The 24,922-nt window shown below is 43.9% G+C and overlaps 1 long non-coding RNA gene across 1 annotated transcript in view; it reads left to right on the plus strand.

Annotated features, from left to right (window-relative positions):
- Nucleotides 1-3,063: 3,063 nt before the first annotated feature.
- LOC134973651 (uncharacterized) overlaps nt 3,064-24,922 on the plus strand; it is a 411,674-nt gene continuing 389,815 nt past the window's right edge. The window contains exon 1 of the long non-coding RNA XR_010190273.1: nt 3,064-3,075. This is a non-coding gene — a long non-coding RNA (uncharacterized LOC134973651). The remainder of the gene's footprint in view (nt 3,076-24,922) is intronic.

Raw genomic sequence — 24,922 nt, forward strand, 5'->3', positions numbered from 1 at the left:
TTGGTCATTGATGAAGCTAACAAAGAACTAATCTCCACAAGGTCAAAGATTGCAGCATTTGAATTAGAGCATTTACAGAAAATTCAGGAGGACACATCCCAGGATTGGATCAGGAAGCTTGAATCACAATGTCATCAGTATAAGACAGATCTACTAAAGTTCAAGCGCAATAAGAAAATGGCGGTTGATGCCGATTATGAAGATTACCAGGTTTACAGGTGGCTGTCGGGGGGTGAACCAGTGAAAACTCAATCAAGGTTCCCTAGAGCAAGGAGACCTTGGCATAGAAATAAGGCTGCCAAGGATCGATATGGCCCACGCTCCAGCTCAGACAGCGAATTTGCTGCATCAGAAGGAGAGGATGGCTCAGGCTCTAAGGAGACCCCTTTGGGGCAAGGCACCCGGGCCGCTGCAAAACCTATAACCTCTCTGCCACCCGCCGGGGTGGCCAGAACAAAAGGGGTTCGGGCGGTAACCCAGAAAACACCTAGCTAATCTTTAATTTATCCCAGCGGAAATTGGAGCCGGCTGAACTGGCGGTGTTGAACAAAAGCCTGAGTTTTGTCCCTACCAATCTCCACGATGCCTTCAGCTGGACTAAAGATATTCACTCTTTTTCACGTAAATTGAGGCGTAAAGAATTCTTTCAGAATACACCTGAAACCTGTGAAACCTCCATATTTTCTAATTTTTTGAAACGCTCATCCAAATCTTCCTTTGATCCAGTGTCCACGAATGCATCCTTGAAGTCTTTCCATCGGTTATTGGACGATTCTATTACAAAATTTGCAGCCGCACCGGCTAAAATGAAGTTTAATTTATCTAAGGCTGAAACCAAGGCCTTAACAGCTTTGGCGTCCTACGAGGATATAATAATCAGGCCCGCCGATAAAGGCGGGGCAATTGCGGTTCTGGATTTACAGTTTTACAGGGAAGAGATCTATGCCCAGTTGGCCGATGCAGAAGTATATCAGAAATTGCCCGCGGACCCCACGATTCCCTTTCAGAAAGAACTGGATGGAATTTTGAATTCAGCTAATCTGGCTGGCAAACTCCCGGATAAAATTCTTAAAGCTCTTAAGGTGAAACATCCCAGGGTTCCCCTACTATACACACTCCCTAAACTACATAAGGATCTACATAAACCCCCGGGACGCCCGATCATCTCGGCTCCCGATTCCTTATATAGGTCCGTTGCTCAGCTGCTAGATTCCATCTTGCAACCGTTGCTTATTCATCGGGACTCATTTTTGAAGGACACGACATCTTTTCTTAAGAAATTACAATCTGTACCTGACATCCCAGATGGGACTGTATTATGCTGTCTCGATGTATGCAGTCTCTATACGTCGATCCCTCATTCCGAGGGTCTCGCGGCAATGAGGAACTTCTTGGAGGCTGAATTACCTTGTACATTGTTTAATCATGATTTATTTTTGTCCCTACTGAAGTTGATTCTTACTCGCAATTATTTTTTGTTCGATGGCTCCTTTTTTCTACAGCTACGTGGCTGTGCGATGGGGTCACCTGTGGCCCCGTCGTACGCCAATGTTTTTATGTTTGAGCAGGAAGATAAGTTGTTTTTTTCTGACCCTGGGATTAGGAATAATGTCATTCTTTATTGCCGTTTCATAGACGACATATTTTTACTCTGGGGAGGTGGTCATGAAGCTTTGGTGGAGCTGATTGAACGGATTAATGGATCAGGGTCCTCAATTAAATTCACCTATACCTGAAGCTTTACTGATGTCCATTTTCTTGATGTAAGTATCCATCTTGAGAATGGCCATCTATCTACTAGAGCTTTCCATAAACCGACTGATCGAAATACCCTTTTATTAGCCTCTAGTCACCATCCTGAGCCCCTTAAGAAAGGGCTCCCACGGTCTCAGATGATGAGGATAGCCCGCATTGCATCGGACCCCTCGGGTGTCCCAGAGGAGTTAGATGCATTGGTTTCGAATTTTGCGGCACGTGGGTATGACTTAAGTTTACTCAATTATCAAAAAGAGGAAATATTAGGCATGTCCCGACAGGCTCTATTAGAACCTTCGACCAAACTCCTTAAAAATAGGATCCCGTTTCCCAGTGAGTTCACCTCTGCCAGTGTAGGAATTAGTAGAGCCACGAAAGCCCTTTGGCCGATTGTGTCCTCTGACCCTGACCTCAAAATTTTTCATCATACCACTCCCCTTATGTCCTTCCATCGTGGTAGGAACATTAAGGACAGAATTATGAAAACAGACATTACGGGGATGGGTAGTGTCAGGCCGCCTAACGTTTACTATAAACCCCAGGGCTGCTATCGTTGTAGTGGGTGTGCCATATGTAAATTCATGTTAAATTGTAAATCCTTTAAACACCCTCATTGTGAAAAGATCTATGATATCAGATACATATTAACCTGTTCAACATCATATGTGGTGTATATCATTACATGCCCGTGTGGGTTAATGTATGCAGGTCAGACTATCCGTAAATTCTCGGAAAGGATGGCGGCACATAGATCGGCCATCAAACTCATCTTAGAGGGTAAACTTATTGATCAGCCGGTAGCTAAGCACTTCAAGGATGCTAAACACACCTTGGAGTCTCTCCGGTATTTCATGATTGACCATGTACCTTTTAGTTTGCGGGGTGGGGATAGGGCCAAATCCCTCCTTACCAAAGAAACTAGATGGATTCTGAGATTGGGCACTTGTGCCCCAGATGGTCTTAATGAAAAAATTAATTGGAACATGTTGTTGTAGTTTATGGTTCTGTGGATGTAGTCTATATGTATGAATTGCACCTGCTAGGGTGCTGCTTCTCCGTATATGTACATGTATGTGTAGTGTATGTTTCATTGTTGTATATACATTTAGTGTGTTTATATAGCTCGTTTTAATGTGTAATGTAGATTTGCTGATTTCACTGTCCATCTTTCGGTTTGCAGCCCCTCCGCCCCCTGGTATCTGGCATGCGCCACTTCCTGCCTGGTGGAACGCAGGTTGAAGTCAGGTGGAACGCATGAGGACGTTCCCTTGACGACGGCCGGAAACGGAGGTAGATGCCTAGTGATGGATGCGGAAGCAGGTCCGGAGTGCGGGCGCGAACGTGGAGGACGGCGGCGTCAGCTTTAGACGGGTATTTAGGAGGGTAAATGCAATATTGTTTTGTCTGTACTGTTGCTGTATGTCCTGACGAGGAGGCTTTGAGCCTCGAAACGTTGACTTTGGAAATGAATAGTCTTTTGCTGCAATTTTGTCTCTGAGTGCCATTCTTTGTTGGAACTTTATTTTTTGTTTGGTTTGGCACCTGAGCGCGTTGGAAATTATTACTGGAGTGCCGGCTGCTGCTGTATTTATATATATATATATATATATATATATATATAGTCATGCAGCTGGATCGGCACTCTAATAATGGATTGTAAGTACCTGCGTGCCTTTGTAATAATTGGTAAAGCACAAAGTAAATCTCCTGACAGAGAGAGTAATACACGGCACTTCAGGAATTTTTAAGTAACAAAAAAGTTTACTTCAACATTTCGGGACACTAAGTCCCATCGTCAGGAAAAAGCATACATGAAGTGACAAAAAGCGGTCTTACCTTATATCCCCTGGGTGTCATGTTCTCCCCCTCGTCCCCACACAGACAGAGCCGGAGCCGGGGCGCCGCCAGCGGGACCAGGAGGGCGTGTCGCAGCCCGATGATGTCACTCCCACAGTTCCCGGCGGTTGCTAGGCAACCGTCTGGTGCGTCTCCCAGCTACCAGCGCCGCCTGTAAGAAACAAGGGGACAACATGACACATAAAACACCATACAAAATATACAGAAATGCAAGAGCAGCAAACAGATTAGGGCTAAATACAAAACAAATATTAAAGCACAAAGATCTATGTGTTCAAACAGGTATTGTCTGGGCTGATGAATACATATAAAATGTACTACTGCAAAGTGTAAACCACCTGTAATGAGGGAAATATCTGTAATAAAGAGGCTTATAGGAAAAAACAATTCATGTATTAGATGTCTTTAAACAATGACCAGGGGACATATTGAAAACAACTAATCAGTATCAGAGAATAGACTATCTTAAATCAGAGAGTTCCATGAAATACGTTCATTTAATCCGTTCGGTGCTACCGTGTTCAAACGGTAAATCCAAGAGGCTTCCAACCGCAATAAAGCCTTAGTGCGGTCACCCCCTCTATTGGATAAAGCTATTTGGTCTATGATCATATACGTTAAAGTGGATAATGGATGGTGATGTTCCTTAAAATGTACTGAAACAGGTTGGTCATTAGTTTTGCCATTCAATGCAGCTTTAATGGTAGAACGGTGGAGTGCCATACGTTCTTTAAACTTTCGTGTAGTCATCCCTACGTAGTATAGTTTGCATGGTCAGATGATTATGTACACCACAAATCGTGAATCACAAGACAGATTGTGTCTGATTTTGTATTCCAGTCCATTGTGTGGATGTGTGAAGCTGGAGCCCGTAAGCAAAAGCTTACAGGTTTCACATTTCGGGCATTTGTAACAGCCTAATTTTCTGTTGGTAAATTTTAAGTCTCTTCAGGTTGTATCCTCTGTCATGAAATTTATGAAGAACAAGATCAAGTTGGCGTGAGAGATCCCGTATATCACTGCAGATGCGCGCCACTCTCAACATTTGAGAGTAGGGTAGCCCATTTTTTAGTGGTGGAGGATGATGGCTGCTGGCTAACAGGAGGGTATTGCGGTCAGTTTCTTTACTGAAAATTGAAGTAGATATATGATTGTCTTGGATCTTGATTTCCACATCCAGAAACGCAATGATCTGTTTACTCCATTTGTATGTAAACTTAATGGGGTTGTCCATGGCATTGATCTCTTGCATCATAGTAGTAAATAGGTCTGGACCTCCATCCCATAGCATAAATAGGTCGTCTATGTACCTACAAAACAGACGGATATTCTTTTGATATTTTCCAGAAAAAAACATATTTTCCTCTTGTTTAAACATATATATGTTTGCATACGCCGGAGCGACCGACGATCCCATTGCGCAGCCTGTTTGTTGTAGATAGATATGTCCATCAAAAAGAAAATAGTTACGGTGCAAAATGAGTTCTAATAATTTCAAAAAGAGACCAAAATGTAACTCAAAATCTGTAGTGTGTCGTACAAGGAAATCTTTCATTGCCAATAGGCCATCACTGTGAGGAATAGAGGTATATAAACTCTCCACATCCATAACACACATAATGGTGTCATCTGAAATGTCCGTCATGTCAAGTAGTAGATTGAGAAAATTGGTCGTATCTTTCAAGTATGTTGGATGCTTAATATGTGGTTGAAGTAATATATCAAAATCTTGGGAGATGGGTTGATACAAACTCCCACATGCGGATATAATTGGTTGTCCCGGAGGATCCACTAACCGTTTGTGAATTTTGGGAAGGGTATATAGTATTGGAATAATTGGATCCGTTTGTGTCAAAGCCGCCTGTAGAGAATGATCAATGAGCATCAAATTTGAGGATTCCAACAGAATGAGATTGAGTTCTTTTTGATATGTAACGGTAGGATCAAACGTCAATTTTTTGTATGTAGTTTCATCAGATAACTGCCGTTGTATTTCTCTGCTGTAATCTTCTACATTCTGTATGACGATCCCTCCTCCTTTGTCTGCTGGTCTGATAGTAATACTACTATGCTCTTTTAGTGTTTTTAGAGCACTCCACTGGGCTCTACTTAGATTTGAATACTTCTGAGATGGAGTCGAGGTGTACCGGGTCATTGAGTCGTCTAGTAATCTCGTGAAGGTCTTAATACTCGAATTTGTAGACATCGGACCGAAATTAGATTTGGATCGAGATTGAATGAATTTGGCAGTAGGTTTGGGTGCTGGAACAGACACTTTGTCTTGAAAAAACTTGTTAAGACGTAATTTCCTATTAAAACGGTGTATATCAATTTGCCAGTTGAAATCGTTGTGTGGGACAGTCGGTACAAAGGATAAACCATGATTCAGTAATTCCTCTTCATTGTTTGTAAGTGGTCGATTGGAGAGATTAAATACTAAATTCACTTTTTGGCTTTGTACTTTGTGGTCCCTTTTCGCTTTGGCCGCCACGGTGGGTCCTGGATCTATTGATGTTACTGCCCGCAGTGGCAAACGCAGGATTTTCATGGGGGGGTTTCCGACCATATACAATATATATATATATATATATATATGTACACACATACAGTACATCTGTGTACATAGACATACATACACACACATATTGTACAGTAGCATACTTACGACCGAAGCATACATACATGCACACAGCATACATACATGCAGAGACACACAGTATACATGCATGCACACATACATGCATAGACACACAATTTTCATGCACACACAGTATACATACATGCAAAGACACACAGTATACATGCACACATACATAAACACAGTTTACATGCATACATACATAAACACATAGTATACATGCACACAGCATACATACACAGTATACATGCACACAGCACACATATATACACACACACAAAATATACAGTACATGCACACATACATACACAATATACATGCACACAGCACACATATATACACACACACACACATAATATACAGTCCATGCACACATACATAATATGCATGCACACAGTACATATACACACACCCTTTAACAGGAAGCACAGCCCCCAGTACCTATACTGACATGCTACGTGCACAAACAGTGCTGGCTGGGGGAGGTACATACTGCAGCAATTTATTTTCAGAGAGCCCCATCCTTCAACCCCTGACATACAGTTGGTGGTAGATGCACCTGGCTGCTGCAGATTCAGTGTGTGTGTGATGAACACAGCAGACGCTGCCTGACCCGTCTTTGATTCAAAGTCCGTTGGCTTCTACTGCCGGAGAGAAGCTGCACGCTTCGCTGCAGCTCCCCCTACAGGCAGCTAGCTTCTCACTGTCACTCGGACACTGACAGTGGAGCCGAGGAGGGAGCTGCAGGAATGTAAGCTTATCTTTCTCAATAAAAAAACAAAACATCGTCCACTAGCACCGATCGTGCGGCGGCCAGGGGGGGTTTCTAGGTACTCGGAAACCCCCCCTGCGTGCGCGTGTGGCCCATCGTGTGGTAACCCCTAAAGGGGGTCTACGGTTATTACCAGATTCGCCAGAATCAGGTCCTGCGGAGTCACTATCGCTCTGGGATGATGGAGCCACTGATCCCAGAGCGATAGTGACTTCGCAGGACCTGAATCTGACGAATCTGGTAATAACCGTAGACCCCCTTTAGGGGTTACCACACGACGAGCAGTAACATCAAAAGATCCAGGACACGCCGTGGCGGCCAAGACGAAAGGGACCACAAAGTACAAAGCCATAAAGTGAATTTAGTATTTAATCTCTCCAATCGACCACTTACAAACAATGAAGAGGAATTACTGAATCATGGTTTATCCTTTGTACCGACTATCCCACACATCGATTTCAACTGGCAAATTGACATATACCGTTTTAATAGGAAATTACGTCTTAACGAGTTTTTTCAAGACAAAGTGTCTGTTCCAGCAACTAAACCTACTGCCAAATTCATTCAATCTCGATCCAAATCTAATTTCGATCCGATGTCTACAAATTTGAGTATTAAGACCTTCACGAGATTACTAGATGACTCAATGACCCGGTACACCTCGACTCCATCTCAGAAGTATTCAAATCTAAGTAGAGCCCAGTGGAGTGCTCTAAAAACACTAAAAAAGGATAGTAGTATTACTATCAGACCAGCAGACAAAGGAGGAGGGATCATCATACAGAATGTAGAAGATTACCGCAGAGAAATACAACGGCAGTTATCTGGTGAAACTACATACAAAACATTGACGTTTGATCCTACCGTTAAATATCAAAAAGAATTCAATCTCATTCTGTTGGAATCCTCAAATTTGATGCTCATTGATCATTCTCTACAGGCGGCTTTGACACAAACGGATCCAATTATTCCAATACTATATACCCTTCCCAAAATTCACAAACGGTTAGTGGATCCTCCGGACAACCAATTATATCCGTACGTGGGAGTTTGTATCAACCCATCTCCCAATATTTGGATATATTACTTCAACCACATATTGTTAAGCGTCCAACATACTTGAAAGATACGACCAATTTTCTCAATCTACTACTTGACATGACGGACATTTCAGATGACACCATTATGTGTGTTATGGATGTGGAGAGATTATATACCTCTATTCCTCACAGTGATGGCCTATTAGCAATGAAAGATTTCCTTGTACGACACACTACAGATTTTGAGTTAGATTTTGGTCTCTTTTTGAAATTATTAGAACTCATTTTGCACCGTAACTATTTTCTTTTTGATGGACATATCTATCTACAACAAGCAGGCTGCGCAATGGGATCGTCGGTCGCTCCGGCGTATGCAAACATATATATGTTTAAACAAGAGGAAAATATGTTTTTTTCTGGAAAATATCAAAAGAATATCCGTCTGTTTTGTAGGTACATAGACGACCTATTTATGCTATGGGATGGAGGTCCAGACCTATTTACTACTATGATGCAAGAGATCAATGCCATGGACAACCCCATTAAGTTTACATACAAATGGAGTAAACAGGACATTGCTTTTCTGGATGTGGAATCAAGATCTAAGACAATCATATATCTACTTCAATTTTCAGTAAAGAAACTGACCGCAATACCCTCCTGTTAGCCAGCAGCCATCACCCTCCACCACTAAAAAATGGGCTACCCTACTCTCAAATGTTGAGAGTGGCGCGCATCTGCAGTGATACACGGGATCTCTCACGCCAACTTGATCTTGTTCTTCATAAATTTCATGACAGAGGATACAACCTGAAGAGACTTGTCCAGACTAAAAACCGAGTTATGGCGCTTAACAGATCTGACTTATTACAAACATCTACCAGAGGACCAAGAACTGACGTTTTTCCATGGATAACTACATTTGACACAGCAAGCGCACTTGTACCACAGGCATGCAAAGCTCTTTGGCCTATCATTGCTTCCGATCATACATTGACTGGCCTCAAGAATATGCGACCGATGGCATGCTACAGAAGAGGTTGGAATTTGAGAGACCATCTGGTCCAGTCAGATATAACTACACTTGGCAAGAAATTTACCAACAGAAAATTAGGCTGTTACAAATGCCCGAAATGTGAAACCTGTAAGCTTTTGCTTACGGGCTCCAGCTTCACACATCCACACAATGGACTGGAATACAAAATCAGACACAATCTGTCTTGTGATTCACAATTTGTGGTGTACATAGTCATCTGTCCATGCAAGCTATACTATGTAGGGATGACTACACGAAAGTTTAAAGAACGTATGGCACTCCACCGTTCTGCCATTAAAGCTGCATTGAATGGCAAAACTAATGACCAACCTGTTGCAGTACATTTTAAGGAACATCGCCATCCATTATCCACTTTAACGTATATGATCATAGACCAAATAGCTTTATCCAATAGAGGGGGTGACCGCACTAAGGCTTTATTGCGGTTGGAAGCCTCTTGGATTTACCGTTTGAACACGGTAGCACCGAATGGATTAAATTAACGTATGCATGGAACTCTCTGATTTAAGATAGTCTATTCTCTGATACTGATTAGTTGTTTTCAATATGTCCCCTGGTCATTGTTTATAGACATCTAATACATCAATTGTTTTTTCCTATAAGCCTCTTTATTACAGATATTTCCCTCATTACAGGTGGTTTGCAGTAGTACATTTTATATGTATTCATCAGCCCAGACAATACCTGTTTGAACACATAGATTTGTGTGCTTTAATATTTGTTTTGTATTTAGCCCTAATCTGTTTGCTGCTCTTGCATTTCTGTATATTTTGTATGGTGTTTTATGTGTCATGTTGTCCCCTTGTTTCTTACAGGCGGCGCTGGTAGCTGGGAGACGCACCAGACGGCTGCCTAGCAACCGCCGGGAACTGTGGGAGTGACATCATCGGGCTGCGACACGCCCTCCTTGTCCCGCTGGTGGCAACCCGGCTCCGGCTCTGTCTGTGTGGGGATGAGGGGGAGAACATGACACCCAGGGGATATAAGGTAAGACCGCACTTTGTCACTTCATGTATGCTTTTTCCTGACGACGGGACTTAGTGTCCCGAAACGTTGAAGTAAACTTTTTTGCTACATAAAAATTCCTTCAGTGCCGTGTATTACTCTCTACCAGGAGAGTTTCTTTGTGCTATATATATATATATATATATATATATATATATACACACTATGCCTTCCAACATGTTAAACATAAAAATCGGTACAAATTAGGAAAGGGGGCATGACCACGGGTAAAGGGGCGTGGCCACACCCCTTTTCCTATACTTTCAATGGAAGTTTGGAGAGCCAAAAATCGGTACAGACCATAAAAAAAAAAGGTACTGTACCTTAGATGCTATTATGTAATAACAAGCTATGCAAAGCAGTGGAAAGAATATGTACCAAAATGCAAAAACACATAGTGCAACCAAAAAATAAAATATAAATCTGACAACTAGCGGAGCCTGTCATCACCAGTAGGTCTCCCATCCAGGTATTAGCTGGGACCACATCTGTTTAGCTTCTACCAGCAACCAAGGCTAGGAGTTTACAGTGTGGTATGACTGCATACAGCTGGCTCCTTAGTAAGAGAGAGTGTGGCCACAGTGATCCAAGCACAACTACTATCAGAGGATTGCTTAAAGGCATGCGAACCATTTTATTGGTTAAACAGTGTCCATCCAAGTAGGAGTAGGTTAATGTAAGTATAGCACTCAGTATTCCCAGGTAATCTCCCAACTTGGTACTGACTTTGCCCAGCACTGCTTAGTATCCAAGATAAGATTGGATGTTTCCAGTGTGGTCTGGCTGTATAGATATGTTCTGTCCAAACTTTGATGCATCATTCTATTACTTTGTGCGACAGGTTGGCAAAGAGTATGTGTAGCAGTATCCACTCGTACCACTGTAAACTTTTTGGGCCTTATTCAACACTAAGTAGAAACTACAGAAAGCATGTCAAGAGTTAAAGAAACAGCCATATCATGGTTTATGCTTTCGATGATATCAGTCACTGGACATAAAAAAAAGTCTTTGACAAGGCGCACGGCAGTGCCAGCTGGAGTAAGTCATCAGGTCAGTACATCAATCAACTAGGTAAAATGGCAGTTTGTCTAAAATGACAGGACACATGGCAGTGTCAAACCTTGTAAATAACCAACATGAAAGCATACTCAATAAATTATAAGAATAAAGGCACGCGGCAGTAACCCATCAGAGTATACATGGATGGTACATAATAAAATTAGTGGCACATGGCAATGTTACTGATTGCAGCATAAGGTAAAGGTAATGATTTAATGTTCAGGATGATTTTATTTTAAAGAAAACATCCAAGTCTGAATTCCTCATTGAGGCCGCCTGGTGCCAAGGTCCGTAGTCTATGTATCCATTGCAGTTGCAGTCACCCCCTCTCTATAGGGGAGGTATTTGATTAATTATGAAGAATTTCAGATGGTTAATTGTATGTGGAGCTTCTTTAAAGTGTTTGGCTACAGGCAGGTTATTGAAGTCCTTCATGCCAGCAGTATTGCATAGACTTTTCTTGATCGAGGAATGGTGTTGGCTCAACCTTTCCTTTAGCATTCCTGGTTTTTCCTACATAGAGCAGGTTACAAAGACATTTGAGGACATATATCACAAACCTACTGTTACAGTCTAATCTCTGTTTGATAGTGTATCACTAATTATTCAGTGGGTTGATAAAGAAAATAAATGGGCAGACGAAAAAAAGGTCATCTATGTACACTATCTTACATAAAATAATAAATGTTGTCTAAAGGTAGAATTGCCAGTGATGTGGGTACGCTCATATGCAGCCATGAAAATATTAGCATATTGAACCCATAGCAGTGAATTGTTTCTGTAAATAAAAGCAGTTTTCAAAAATAAATGTATGGTTGAGTATTAGATTAATGAGCAACATCATGTAATCAGCTGGTGGGACAAAATATAGGGCAATGCTGGTGAGTAGTTCCCTGTATGCTTCAGTCCCCTGTGCATGCGGAATGTTAGTATATAAGCTTGGCACATCAAGTGTCACAAGTAAAGCATCTTTGGTAACATTGCCCATCTCCTTGAGCTTCCCAAGAAAATCCTCTATGTCCTCTATGTAGCTTGCAGTGTCTTTGACCAGGGACTGCAAATAAAAATCCACCAGTTGGGATATGGGTTACACAAAGATTCCCTGTCAGAAATGATGAGCTGGTCTGGGGGATGTGTTAAAGATTTATGAACCTTTTTTAGGGTATAGAGGAATGGGGTCTTCGGATAAGTTGTAGTTAAGAAATCTGCTGTAGATTTACTTATGTACTTGTTATTCAACCCCAAAGTGATCACCACATCAATTTCTTTGTTGTAAGTCCAGGTTGGGTCGTAATGGAGTTTTTTGTAACCTGCGGTATCTGTGATTTGGCTGTTGGCAGATTGCCTTTTTCAACATAATAGCCATAATTGAGAAGAATTATGCCACTACCCTTGTTGGCAGCCCTAATCACTAGTTTTGAGTGGTCACGTAAGGACCTGATAGCTTTTCTTTCATCCAGTGTGATATTGTGTTAGGAAATTTTATGATTGTCAGTAAAGTGGACAATGCACATTTTGAGCACCCTCATAAAGGTCTGTATGGAGGAGTTCAGTGTCGGAGGGTCAAACATACTTGTTTTTTTCAATAGGCATGCGCAAGTATCTGCGGTTGGCATTCCCACTGTATTGTAGATGCGTTGGTATGTGCAAAGTAATCCCTGAGGCATAGTTGTCTACCCAGATTATATAGATCCACCTGCTAGTTAAAACTGTCCTGAGAAAAAGTTGGAATAAATGATAAGCCTTTGTTGAGTAGCGAGAGTTCAGCGGTGGTCAAGGTATGATTAGATCAATTGAAGACTACTGCTTCTATGTGTTTCTTTGTTAGCTCCTTTTTTCTTTTTCTCTCACCTCTATGGTTGGTTATAGCGGGTTTTTTTGAGCCTTCCTCGTTCTTTGTGATCCGGAAAGATATGTTGTACCTTTTGTTGATGTTGATGGAACATCAGAGTTGCTTGCTGAGGTTTGTGAAAAACTCTCAATTTTGGCGAATTTGGTGACTGGTTGATGTCCGCCACATCTGAGTTGCGGTCTGTATCTTCTTGGTTCATTGCAGGAGAACCTTATTTTCTTTGTAATCAGGTTTCACTTGCTTATACTTATTCTTTTTGAATTTAAGCAGATCCTCTCTGAATTTGTTAATATCCTTGTTCAATCTTTATAAGAGATCACAGTCAGGGGTTTGAATTGAACCATAAAGTTCTGATGATTCTAGTTCAGCGATGTTCTTCTTGATATCATCAAGATCTATATCTGTCTGTTCAATAACCAGCAGGATAAGATCCTAAGAGCATTTATTAAGTATGTTGCACCATTTGGTGCAGAAGTCGTTGTTGTGCCTCCCTAATGTAGGTTGGTTATACAGTCTAAACCCTCTTGGGATTAGCTGCTCCTGGTAGCATTGAGATAAAGTGAGACCATGGAGGTGCAATTCCACCTCCCTCTTTTTAAGTCTCATTAAGTCATTAAAGATCTCCCCTGGGTTGTCTTTTTCTGCTTGTTTAGAAGTGTCGGTCATATCCAAGTTGCAGAAATTTTGATGTTACCTTGTCCAATTCATAGCACAGTTTGGTACTTTAGAGTCACTGTTTATCCTTGCAATGTGGATCATTTCAGATACAGGCAGAGGCAGAACTCTGGGAGGCAACGGAGTCAACTGCCGCCGGGCTCCTGCTTTGAAGGGGGGCACTTCTCCTCTGGTTCTGTGTGTTCAGCGACATTAATCAATTAAGTTAATTGACAGCAGCCGGTATCTCTTCCGTAGCCGACTCCCCCACTAGTCACTGCACCTTACAAATCACACCCTCTTTATTATAGATGCACTGGAAGCAGACACCTTACTGATGAAGCTATTTGCTCCTGTAAAGGAAGCATGAGAATTCTAACTATATGAAGTTATTTCTCTGACAATTACAAGTAACTTCATATAGTTAGAATTCTCATACTTCCTATGCAAGAGCACATATCTCCATCAGTAAGGTGCATGCTTCCAGTGTAATAGGTTGTGGGTTCTAATCCTGGGTATGACACTTGCAAATTAATTGTCAGAGAAATAATCAGCATTGTGAGTGACTGAGCAGATCTATGTAGTGTGTGGCTGGACCCCTACATAGATCTGCCTAGTTGCAAATGGCTTCAAATATTTAGAATCTGCAGGCTTGCCATGCAGGAGCAAATATATATATATATAATATATATATATATATATATATATATGGGGGGGGGGGGGGGGGGTCACCAATCATTTTCTTGCCTCCGGGCAACTGGGACAAACTTACGCCACTGGATATAGGTAAACTACTGATGAGTGACTTAGAGTGGTGACTATTGGCTCTCAACAATGGATTTTTATCCATGGGTTTGGAGTACAAAGCCAGGCACATACGTGGCAGGTCGCGTCGAACATTGCTCTGGCAATCTGATGGCCAGAGTGTGTGATGTCATCGTCCGGGGCAGACCGGAGTCTTCTGTTGTTTGATGGAGGTGACAGTGCAGGCAATTTTCTCCTCCACTAGTGGGCTACTCACTTTTAAAAGGTAAAACTTTTGTTTTTTTCACTTTGTTCACAACTTGACAAAGGGGTTGTGGGCCCCCGAAACGTTGTTATTTTATGTGACACCTTAATACAAGTTTATTTGCTACACAAGACCCTAAGAGCCACTGTATTTTATACATTATATATTTCTACATTATACATCAATCTCTCTGGCATATGCATGCCAATCTTGGACAACCACTGAACTCCCCTTATCAGCCTGTCTAATCAGTAGTGTATTAGTATTGATAAACCCTTAGGGACAGAATGGACAATCATCAGTCTTCAATACGTGCTGCCTACGTGAATAAAATATTGGATAAGCCGGTTGCTAAACATTTCCTGTAATTACTGTATACTGTATATATTTATATCCTCCAGTTTATGCAGAGTTCATACTGGAGCAATACTTAAACTAATAGCTGGATTAAGTCCATACTTTAAATATAAATACACAGATATAATACTGGACATCCAATTTTTAAAAGCTCAGCTCTGTGCACAGACTAGTATGTGAATACTAAGATTTAAAGTTAATTGTCCAAGACCTAATTCTACCAGTATACAGTGAGAATTTATGTTACATAGCTGTGTCATAGTAATTAGAGTATGTTTTTTTTTATCCATGTGAATGCGAAGACCCCGGGGTAAAGCTTAAGGTTGGCTGTCTCTGTTTCCGGAGAAAGATTTTTGTATCTCTGGAATGTACAGTAGTTTTGCTGTTTCTTTGTTTTTATTTTATGATGCAGACCATGGCCTTTGCATTGTCAAATATTGAACTAATGTATTATCACATTAATGTTATTGGTAAAGTATAACCGCATTTCATTACTGAATTAATGAGGTGAATTGTGTCTTGGAGCTGTGATAAGAAGGATAAACCTGCTGGATGACAATAAACCTTTTACCTGTGATAGTATCCGGATTTGATGTAAGTGGTTTTACATACAGTATATGACAAGGGGTTATTCAAGTAATAAATCACACCCTATTAACCTACTGATATTCTGTTCTTAGAGTTTTATATGAACCCTGTTTTCTAGTATATATGGGTCTTCCCAAGTAGGCCCTATATTACAGTATAAATATAACACCTATACTTGGGTAGAGGCACTTAGATTGTTGTTTGGTACAGTAGCCCACATGTCCTAGAGACTGAGGGGTGGGTTACACGTTTAGAATAAATATGCCCCTAAAACAAGGGTGGATTGGGTTAAAAAACCAACCCAGGAAATGTATAGAAGTAGCCCTAATGTGGGCGGGATTTGTTGAAGGGGTGTAGTCTGTCGAGGGGGGCAGGGTCCCTCCTTATAGGGCCTGATTCTGAGCTGAACACGGTTGCAATCTTCCTTGCAACTTTTGCTGCTGAATTGGGGGTACTATTGTATGGCCCCTTTTTTGGCACACGTGCCTTCCCTATTCCAAATTGGGGGGGCAGTCCTTTACTTTGCCAGGGGTGCTCAGACCACTAGATACACCCCTGCACATGCGCATTGTGTTGATAATCGATCCGTTGCCTGATAATCGCCCATTGCGTACAAACATGAATTAAACTGTATGTACAACGTGCACAATAAATTCAGCATTATGCTTTCTTTAAATAAATTTAATACATCTAACCTTCTATAGCCAAAGTAGAGAACTCTTACTGTATCTCAGCAAGCGCTCTCTCGTGAACAGTGTTCTGTTCTCTGGCTGCTGCCAAGTCTTATAACACAGAAGTCAACACAAGAACATCATCTGGCCTTGCAATCATAACCTGGTGATCAACAGCTGTTCTCAGTCCCTCAGGGCTTAGACTTCTAACTTAAGCAAAGATGCAGTCTGACAATAACCAATTGTTTCTGACATCTAATGTATGGAATATCAAAGTGTATCAAAAATGACACCAGTAAACACGGTTTCAGAAATTGAAAATAAGGGCTTTACACTGACACCCAAGTGTAAATCATTACTGTAGTGCATGCCATGCACAGTTTAGTACTGATAAATAATATTATATTATATACTGTGTGTGTATATATATATATATATATATATATTTCTCTGACGTCCTAGTGGATGCTGGGAACTCCGTAAGGACCATGGGGAATAGACGGGCTCCGCAGGAGACTGGGCACTCTAAAAGAAAGATTAGGTACTATCTGGTGTGCACTGGCTCCTCCCTCTATGCCCCTCCTCCAGACCTCAGTTAGAATCTGTGCCCGGCCAGAGCTGGGTGCTCCTAGTGGGCTCTCCTGAGCTTGCTAGAAAGAAAGTATTTGTTAGGTTTTTTATTTTCAGTGAGATCTGCTGGCAACAGACTCACTGCTACGTGGGACTGAGGGGAGAGAAGCAAACCTACCTGCTTGCAGCTAGCTTGTGCTTCTTAGGCTACTGGACACCATTAGCTCCAGAGGGTTCGAACACAGGGCCTGACCTCGATCGTCCGTTCCCAGAGCCGCGCCGCTGTCCCCCTTGCAGAGCCAGAAGACAGAAGAACGATGAAATCGGCGGCAGAAGACGCCTGTCTTCATTAAGGTAGCGCACAGCACTGCAGCTGTGCGCCATTGCTCCCACAGCACACCACACACTCCGGTCACTGTAGGGTGCAGGGCGCTGGGGGGGGGGGCGCCCTGGGCAGCAATTATATTACCTTTTGGCAAAAATACACATAATACAGTCAGTTAACTGTATATGTGTAAAAAAACCCGCCATTAAGTTACAGAAAACGCGGGACAGAAGCCCGCCGCTGAGGGGGCGGGGCCTTCTTCCTCAGCACACCAGCGCCATTTTCCCTTCACAGCTCCGCTGGAAGCACGCTCCCCAGGCTCTCCCCTGCAGTATCCAGGTACAAGACGGGTTAAAAAGAGAGGGGGGGGGGGCACATAAATTTAGGCGCAAATCGATACAAACAAGCAGCTATTGGGAAAATCACTTATTAGCAGTGTAAATCCCTGTGTTATATAGCGCTGTGGTGTGTGCTGGCATACTCTCTCTATGTCTCCCCAAAGGACTTTGTGGGGTCCTGTCCTCAGTCTGAGCATTCCCTGTGTTTGTGCGGTGTGTCGGTACGGCTGTGTCGACATGTTTGATGAGGAGGGTTACGTGGAGGCAGAGCAGGGGCAGATACATGTGGTGTCGCCCCCGACGGGGCCGACACCTGATTGGATGGATATGTGGAAGGTCTTAACCGACAGTGTCAACTCCTTACATAAAAGGTTCGATGAAGCAGCAGCCTTGGGACAGCCGGGGTCTCAGCCCGCGCCTGCCCAGGCGACTCAGAAGCCATCAGGGGCTCATAAACGCCCGCTAGCTCTGATGGTAGACACAGATGTCGACACGGAGTCTGACTCCAGTGTAGATGAGGATGAGACAAATGTACAGTCTACAAAAGCCATCCGATGCATGATTACTGCAATGAAAGATGTATTGCACATTTCTGATATTAACCCGGTTACCACCAAAAGGGGTATTATGTTTGGGGAGAAAAAGCAGCCAGTGACTTTTCCCCCATCTGATGAATTAAATGATTTGTGTGAAGAAGCGTGGAGTTCCCCTGATAAGAAACTAGTGATTTCTAAGAGGTTACTGATGGCGTACCCTTTCCCGCCAACGGATAGGTTACGTTGGGAAATTTCCCCTAGGGTGGACAAGGCGCTAACACGCTTATCTAAAAGGGTGGCACTGCCGTCTCAGGATACGGCCGCCCTAAAGGATCCTGCGGATAGAAAGCAGGAAGCTATCCTGAAGTCTGTGTATACACACTCTGGTACTCTACTGAGACCTGCTATTGCTTCAGCCTGGATGTGTAGTGCTGCAGCAGCATGGACTGATACCCTGTCAGACAACATTGATTCCCTCGACAGGGATACTATTTTGCTAACCATCGAACATATAAAAGACGTCGTCTTATATATGCGGGATGCACAGAGGGACATTTGCCTGCTGGCATCTAGAATTAATGCAATGTCCATTTCTGCCAGGAGAGTATTATGGACTCGGCAGTGGACAGGTGATGCTGATTCTAAAAAACACATGGAGGTTTTGCCTTATAAGGGTGAGGAATTATTTGGGGACGGTCTCTCGGACCTCGTATCCACAGCAACTGCTGGGAAGTCGACTTTTTTACCTCAGGTTCCCTCACAGCCTGAGAAAACACCATATTATCAAATGCAGTCCTTTCGGCCTCATAAAGGCAAGCGGGTCACAGGAGCATCCTTTCTGGCCAGAGGCAAGGGTAGAGGAAAGAAGCTGCACCAGGCAGCCAGTTCCCAGGAACAAAAATCCTCCCCTGCTTCCACTAAGTCCACCGCATGACGTTGGGGCTCCACAGGCGGAGCCAGGTGCGGTGGGGACGCGTCTCCGAAACTTCAGCAATTAGTGGGTTCGCTCACAAGTGGATCTCTGGGCTGTACAAATTGTATCTCAGGGATACAAGCTGGAGTTCGAGGCGACTCCCCCTCGCCGTTACCTCAAATCAGCCTTGCCAGCTGCTCCCAGGGAAAGGGAGGTAGTACTGGCGGCAATTCACAAGCTGTACCTCCAGCAGGTGATAATCAAGGTCCCCCTCCTTCAACAGGGCAGGGGTTACTATTCCACAATGTTTGTGGTACCGAAACCGGACGGTTCGGTGAGACCCATCCTGAATTTAAAATCCTTGAACACTTATATAAAGAAGTTCAAGTTCAAAATGGAATCGCTCAGGGCGGTTATTGCAAGCCTGGAAGAGGGGGATTTTATGGTGTCGCTGGACATCAAGGATGCTTACTTGCATGTCCCCATTTTCCCACCTCACCAGGAGTACCTCAGGTTTGTGGTACAGAACTGTCATAACCAATTCCAGACGTTGCCGTTTGGTCTCTCCACGGCTCCGAGAATATTTACCAAGGTAATGGCCGAAATGATGATACTTCTTCGAAGAAAGGGAGTTATAATTATCCCGTACTTGGACGATCTCCTCATAAAGGCGAGGTCCAAAGAGCAGTTGTTGGTCAGCGTAGCACTCTCTCAGGAAGTGTTGCAACAGCACGGCTGGATTCTGAATATCCCAAAGTCGCAGCTGATTCCTACGACGCGTCTGCTTTTCCTGGGAATGATTCTGGACACAGAACAGAAGAAGGTGTTTCTCCCGGAGGAGAAGGCCCAGGAATTGTCATCTCTGGTCAGGGACCTCCTGAAACCAGAACAGGTGTCGGTGCATCACTGCATGCGAGTCCTGGAAAAGATGGTGGCTTCTTACGAAGCAATTCCCTTCGGCAGGTTCCATGCAAGGATCTTTCAGTGGGATCTGTTGGACAAATGGTCCGGATCGCATCTTCAGATGCATCGGTTGATCACCCTGTCCCCAAGGGCCAGGGTGTCTCTGCTGTGGTGGCTGCAGAGTGCTCATCTTCTCGAGGGATGCAGGTTCGGCATACAGGACTGGGTCCTGGTGACCACGGATGCAAGCCTCCGAGGATGGGGGGCAGTCACTCAGGGAAGAAACTTCCAAGGACAGTGGTCAAGTCAGGAGACTTCTCTACACATAAATATATTGGAACTAAGGGCCATCTACAACGCCCTGAGTCAAGCAGAGCCCCTGCTTCAAAACCAATCTGTACTGATTCAGTCAGACAACATCACGGCGGTCGCCCATGTAAACCGCCAGGGCGGCACAAGAAGCAGGATGGCAATGGCAGAAGCCACAAGGATTCTTCGATGGGCGGAGAATCACGTGCTAGCACTGTCAGCAGTGTTCATTCCGGGAGTGGACAACTGGGAAGCAGACTTCCTCAGCAGGCACGACCTCCACCCGGGAGAGTGGGGACTTCATCAAGAAGTCTTCACACAGATTGTAAATCGTTGGGAACTGCCACAGGTGGACATGATGGCGTCCCGCCTCAACAAAAAGCTAAAAAAATATTGCGCCAGGTCACGGGACCCTCAGGCGATAGCTGTGGACGCACTAGTGACACCGTGGGTGTACCAGTCGGTTTATGTGTTCCCTCCTCTTCCTCTCATACCCAAGGTACTGAGGATAGTAAGAAAGAGAGGAGTAAGAACTATACTCATCGTTCCGGATTGGCCAAGAAGAACTTGGTACCCAGAACTACAAGAAATGATCTCAGAGGACCCATGGCCTCTGCCTCTCAGACAGGACCTGTTACAGCAGGGGCCCTGTCTGTTCCAAGACTTACCGCGGCTGCGTTTGACGGCATGGCGGTTGAACGCCGGATCCTAACGGAAAATGGCATTCCGGATGAAGTGATTCCTATGCTGATAAAAGCTAGGAAGGATGTGACAGCAAAGCATTATCACCGCATATGGCGGAAATATGTTGCTTGGTGTGAGGCCAGGAAGGCCCCAACAGAGGAATTCCAGCTGGGTCAATTTCCGCACTTCCTACAGTCAGGGGTGACTATGGGCCTAAAATTGGGGTCCATAAAGGTCCAGATTTCGGCCCTATCTATTTTCTTTCAAAAAGAACTGGCTTCACTGCCTGAAGTTCAGACGTTTGTTAAGGGAGTGCTGCATATTCAGCCCCCTTTTGTGCCTCCAGTGGTACCTTGGGATCTTAACGTTGTGTTGGATTTCCTGAAATCACACTGGTTTGAGCCACTTAAGTCTGTGGAGCTAAAGTATCTCACATGGAAGGTGGTCATGCTGTTGGCCTTAGCTTCAGCTAGGCTTGTGTCAGAATTGGTGGCTTTGTCATGTAAAAGCCCATATCTGATCTTTCATATGGACAGGGCAGAGTTGAGGACTCGTCCCCAATTTCTCCCTAAGGTGGTATCAGCGTTTCATTTGAACCAGCCTATTGTGGTGCCTGCGGCTACTCGGGACTTGGAGGACTCCAGGTTACTTGATGTAGTCAGGGCTTTGAAAATCTATGTAGCCAGGACGGCTGGAGTCAGGAAAACTGACTCGCTGTTTATCCTGCATGCACCCAACAAACTGGGTGCTCCGGCTTCAAAGCAAACTATTGCGCGCTGGATCTGTAACACAATTCAGCAAGCTCATTCTGCGGCAGGGTTACCGCATCCTAAATCAGTAAAAGACCATTCCACAAGGAAGGTGGGCTCTTCTTGGGCGGCTGCCCGAGGGGTCTCGGCTTTACAGCTTTGCCGAGCTGCTACTTGGTCGGGTTCAAACACATTTGCTAAGTTCTACAAGTTTGATACCCTGGCTGAGGAGGACCTTGCCTTTGCTCATTCGGTGCTGCAGAGTCATCCGCACTCTCCCGCCCGTTTGGGAGCTTTGGTATAATCCCCATGGTCCTTACGGAGTTCCCAGCATCCACTAGGACGTCAGAGAAAATAAGAATTTACTCATCGGTAATTCTATTTCTCGTAGTCCGTAGTGGATGCTGGGCGCCTGTCCCAAGTGCGGACTCTCTGCAATACATGTATATAGTTATTGCTTCACTAAAGGGTTTTTGTTCTGAGCCATCTGTTACTGAGGCTCAGTTGTTGTTCATACTGTTAACTGGGTATGGTTATCACAAGTTGTACAGTGTGATTGGTGTGGCTGGTATGAGTCTTACTCTGGATTCCAAATCCTTTCCTTGTTGTGTCAGCTCTTCCGGGCACAGTTTCCTTAACTGAGGTCTGGAGGAGGGGCATAGAGGGAGGAGCCAGTGCACACCAGATAGTACCTAATCTTTCTTTTAGAGTGCCCAGTCTCCTGCGGAGCCCGTCTATTCCCCATGGTCCTTATGGAGTTCCCAGCATCCACTACGGACTACGAGAAATAGAATTACCGGTGAGTAAATTCTTATTATATATATATATATATATATACTTGCAATTGTCGGATCGGCACTCTCCTAGCGATGGATATGTTGCTCAGGTGCCATCTGGAGGAATTAATGCAGGTAGCAAACTGTGTAACAAACAGCGGCACTCAGAGACTGACACAGCGTGAATAAAGTGCTGGTGCTTTTAATTCATGGCTGGTAACTCCAACGTTTCGGGGCACGCAAGCCCCTTTTTCAAGGTGAGCCAAATACAAAGTGTGAAAACAGTGCAAAACATTTACCTTTATGGTGAGGAGGACCCACGTGTGGGAAGGTGTGCAGCGTCCTGGGGAGCCTGGAGCTTCCGCCCTGGATGTGGTGACGTGTCAATGCCCCGGTCACGTGACCTCCAGCGTGTCCCGGGCCGTCACGTTGCCTTGGCAACCAGACGCTCCTTGGTTGCCATGGATGCCTACGGCAAGTGCGGGTGCTGGGGTTGCGGAGGAAGCGTGACTTCAGGCTGAGGGTGATTGAGAGTGAAATGACAATTACATAAGATAGGAAGAAACTGTTACAGTGTGCTGTCGTAACATACAGCATACCAAAAACAGACATGATAAACTGGATTAAAAGATCACCTGGTAGTCTAGCACTAGCAATCTCATAATGGATCAAAGAGTCATTAATGATAAACACCTAAATTATACAATACTATACCAGTGAGAGAAATACATATTAAGCGGCACGCATAAGTCATAAAGTGTGAGGGCTGATGGGTCTGGTACATGATCAGAAATGTCAACAATACAACCGTCCCCATAGTCAAATGGTGGAGACAAGTGCTAATAGATATTACTCAGAAGACACTCCATTGGATTCTGTCGTTAAGACCTTTCGGCCTCACAGTGTCCAATCTATACATCCACGTTGCTTCCCGTCTAAGTAGGGTGGCTGCTCTGTCTCCGCCTCTTGGATTAATGGGGATATGGTCAATAATTTGGAACTGTAAATCTTTCAACGTATGCTGCTTCTCGACATAGTGTCTGGCCACGGGTTGTTCCGATTTCTTGGATAAAAGTGCTGCTTTTAATGCGGACCTGTGCAGGGCAAATCGCTCCCTGGCATTGCGTATGGTCTTGCCTACGTACTGCTGTTTACATGGACACGTAATTAGGTAGACTACATGAGTTGTAGTACAGGTGAGTACGTGCTTGATACTGTAGGAAGTCCCTGTGGAGGTGGATTTGAACCTTGTGCCAGTGATCATAGTTTTACAGGTTTCACAGCCTAAGCATTTATAGCAGCCTGATGTTTTAGTTAGAAAATTAGTGGTAGGCGTGGAATCAAATCCTGTGATGTCTGGATGTACCACAAAATCTTTAATGCTTCTGCCTCTTCTGTAGCACATCATGGGTCTTTTCCTCCTTAGCCCAGTTAGGTTCTTATCGGTGGAAACTATGGGCCACAGTGCATTAAGGGCCCGTGGAATTACAGCACTGGATGTATTATACTGTGCCACGAATGGTACAATGTCATTACTCTTCTTGATGGTCGGAGTTAGAAGTTGTTCTCTGTTTGTCATCAAGACTTTTTGTTCGTTGGTGAGTAATAATTTGCTGTTGTAGCCTCTCTGTTTGAACCTTGTAGTGACATTATCCAGAGCAGATTCCAGTTGTGTCGGATCACTGGTGATTCTGGCTGCCCTCATGTATTGAGATTTAGGAAGCCCCTTTTTGAGGGCAGTGGGGTGATGGCTGTTGTATCGTAATAAGGTGTTTTTGTCGGTTGGCTTATAGTACACCTCAGTATGCAACATGCCGTCTTTGATGATGACGTTAACGTCCAAATAATTTAGTTTAATCGGGTCACACTGCGATGTGACTCTAATGGTGGACGGTCTGTTATTAATGACTCCGATGAACTTTTCAAACCTTTCTTTGCCTCCGGTCCAGAGCAAAAACACATCATCTATATATCTACACATCATCTATATATCTATCTCGTATTGTATAATTTAGGTGTTTATCATTAATGACTCTTTGATCCATTATGAGATTGCTAGTGCTAGACTACCAGGTGATCTTTTAATCCAGTTTATCATGTCTGTTTTTGGTATGCTGTATGTTACGACAGCACACTGTAACAGTTTCTTCCTATCTTATGTAATTGTCATTTCACTCTCAATCACCCTCAGCCTGAAGTCACGCTTCCTCCGCAACCCCAGCACCCGCACTTGCCGTAGGCATCCATGGCAACCAAGGAGCGTCTGGTTGCCAAGGCAACGTGACGGCCCGGGACACGCTGGAGGTCACGTGACCGGGGCATTGACACGTCACCACATCCAGGGCGGAAGCTCCAGGCTCCCCAGGACGCTGCACACCTTCCCACACGTGGGTCCTCCTCACCATAAAGGTAAATGTTTTGCACTGTTTTCACACTTTGTATTTGGCTCACCTTGAAAAAGGGGCTTGCGTGCCCCGAAACGTTGGAGTTACCAGCCATGAATTA

The sequence above is a fragment of the Pseudophryne corroboree genome, chromosome 1 (assembly GCF_028390025.1).
Source record: "Pseudophryne corroboree isolate aPseCor3 chromosome 1, aPseCor3.hap2, whole genome shotgun sequence".
Taxonomy (NCBI): domain Eukaryota; kingdom Metazoa; phylum Chordata; class Amphibia; order Anura; family Myobatrachidae; genus Pseudophryne; species Pseudophryne corroboree.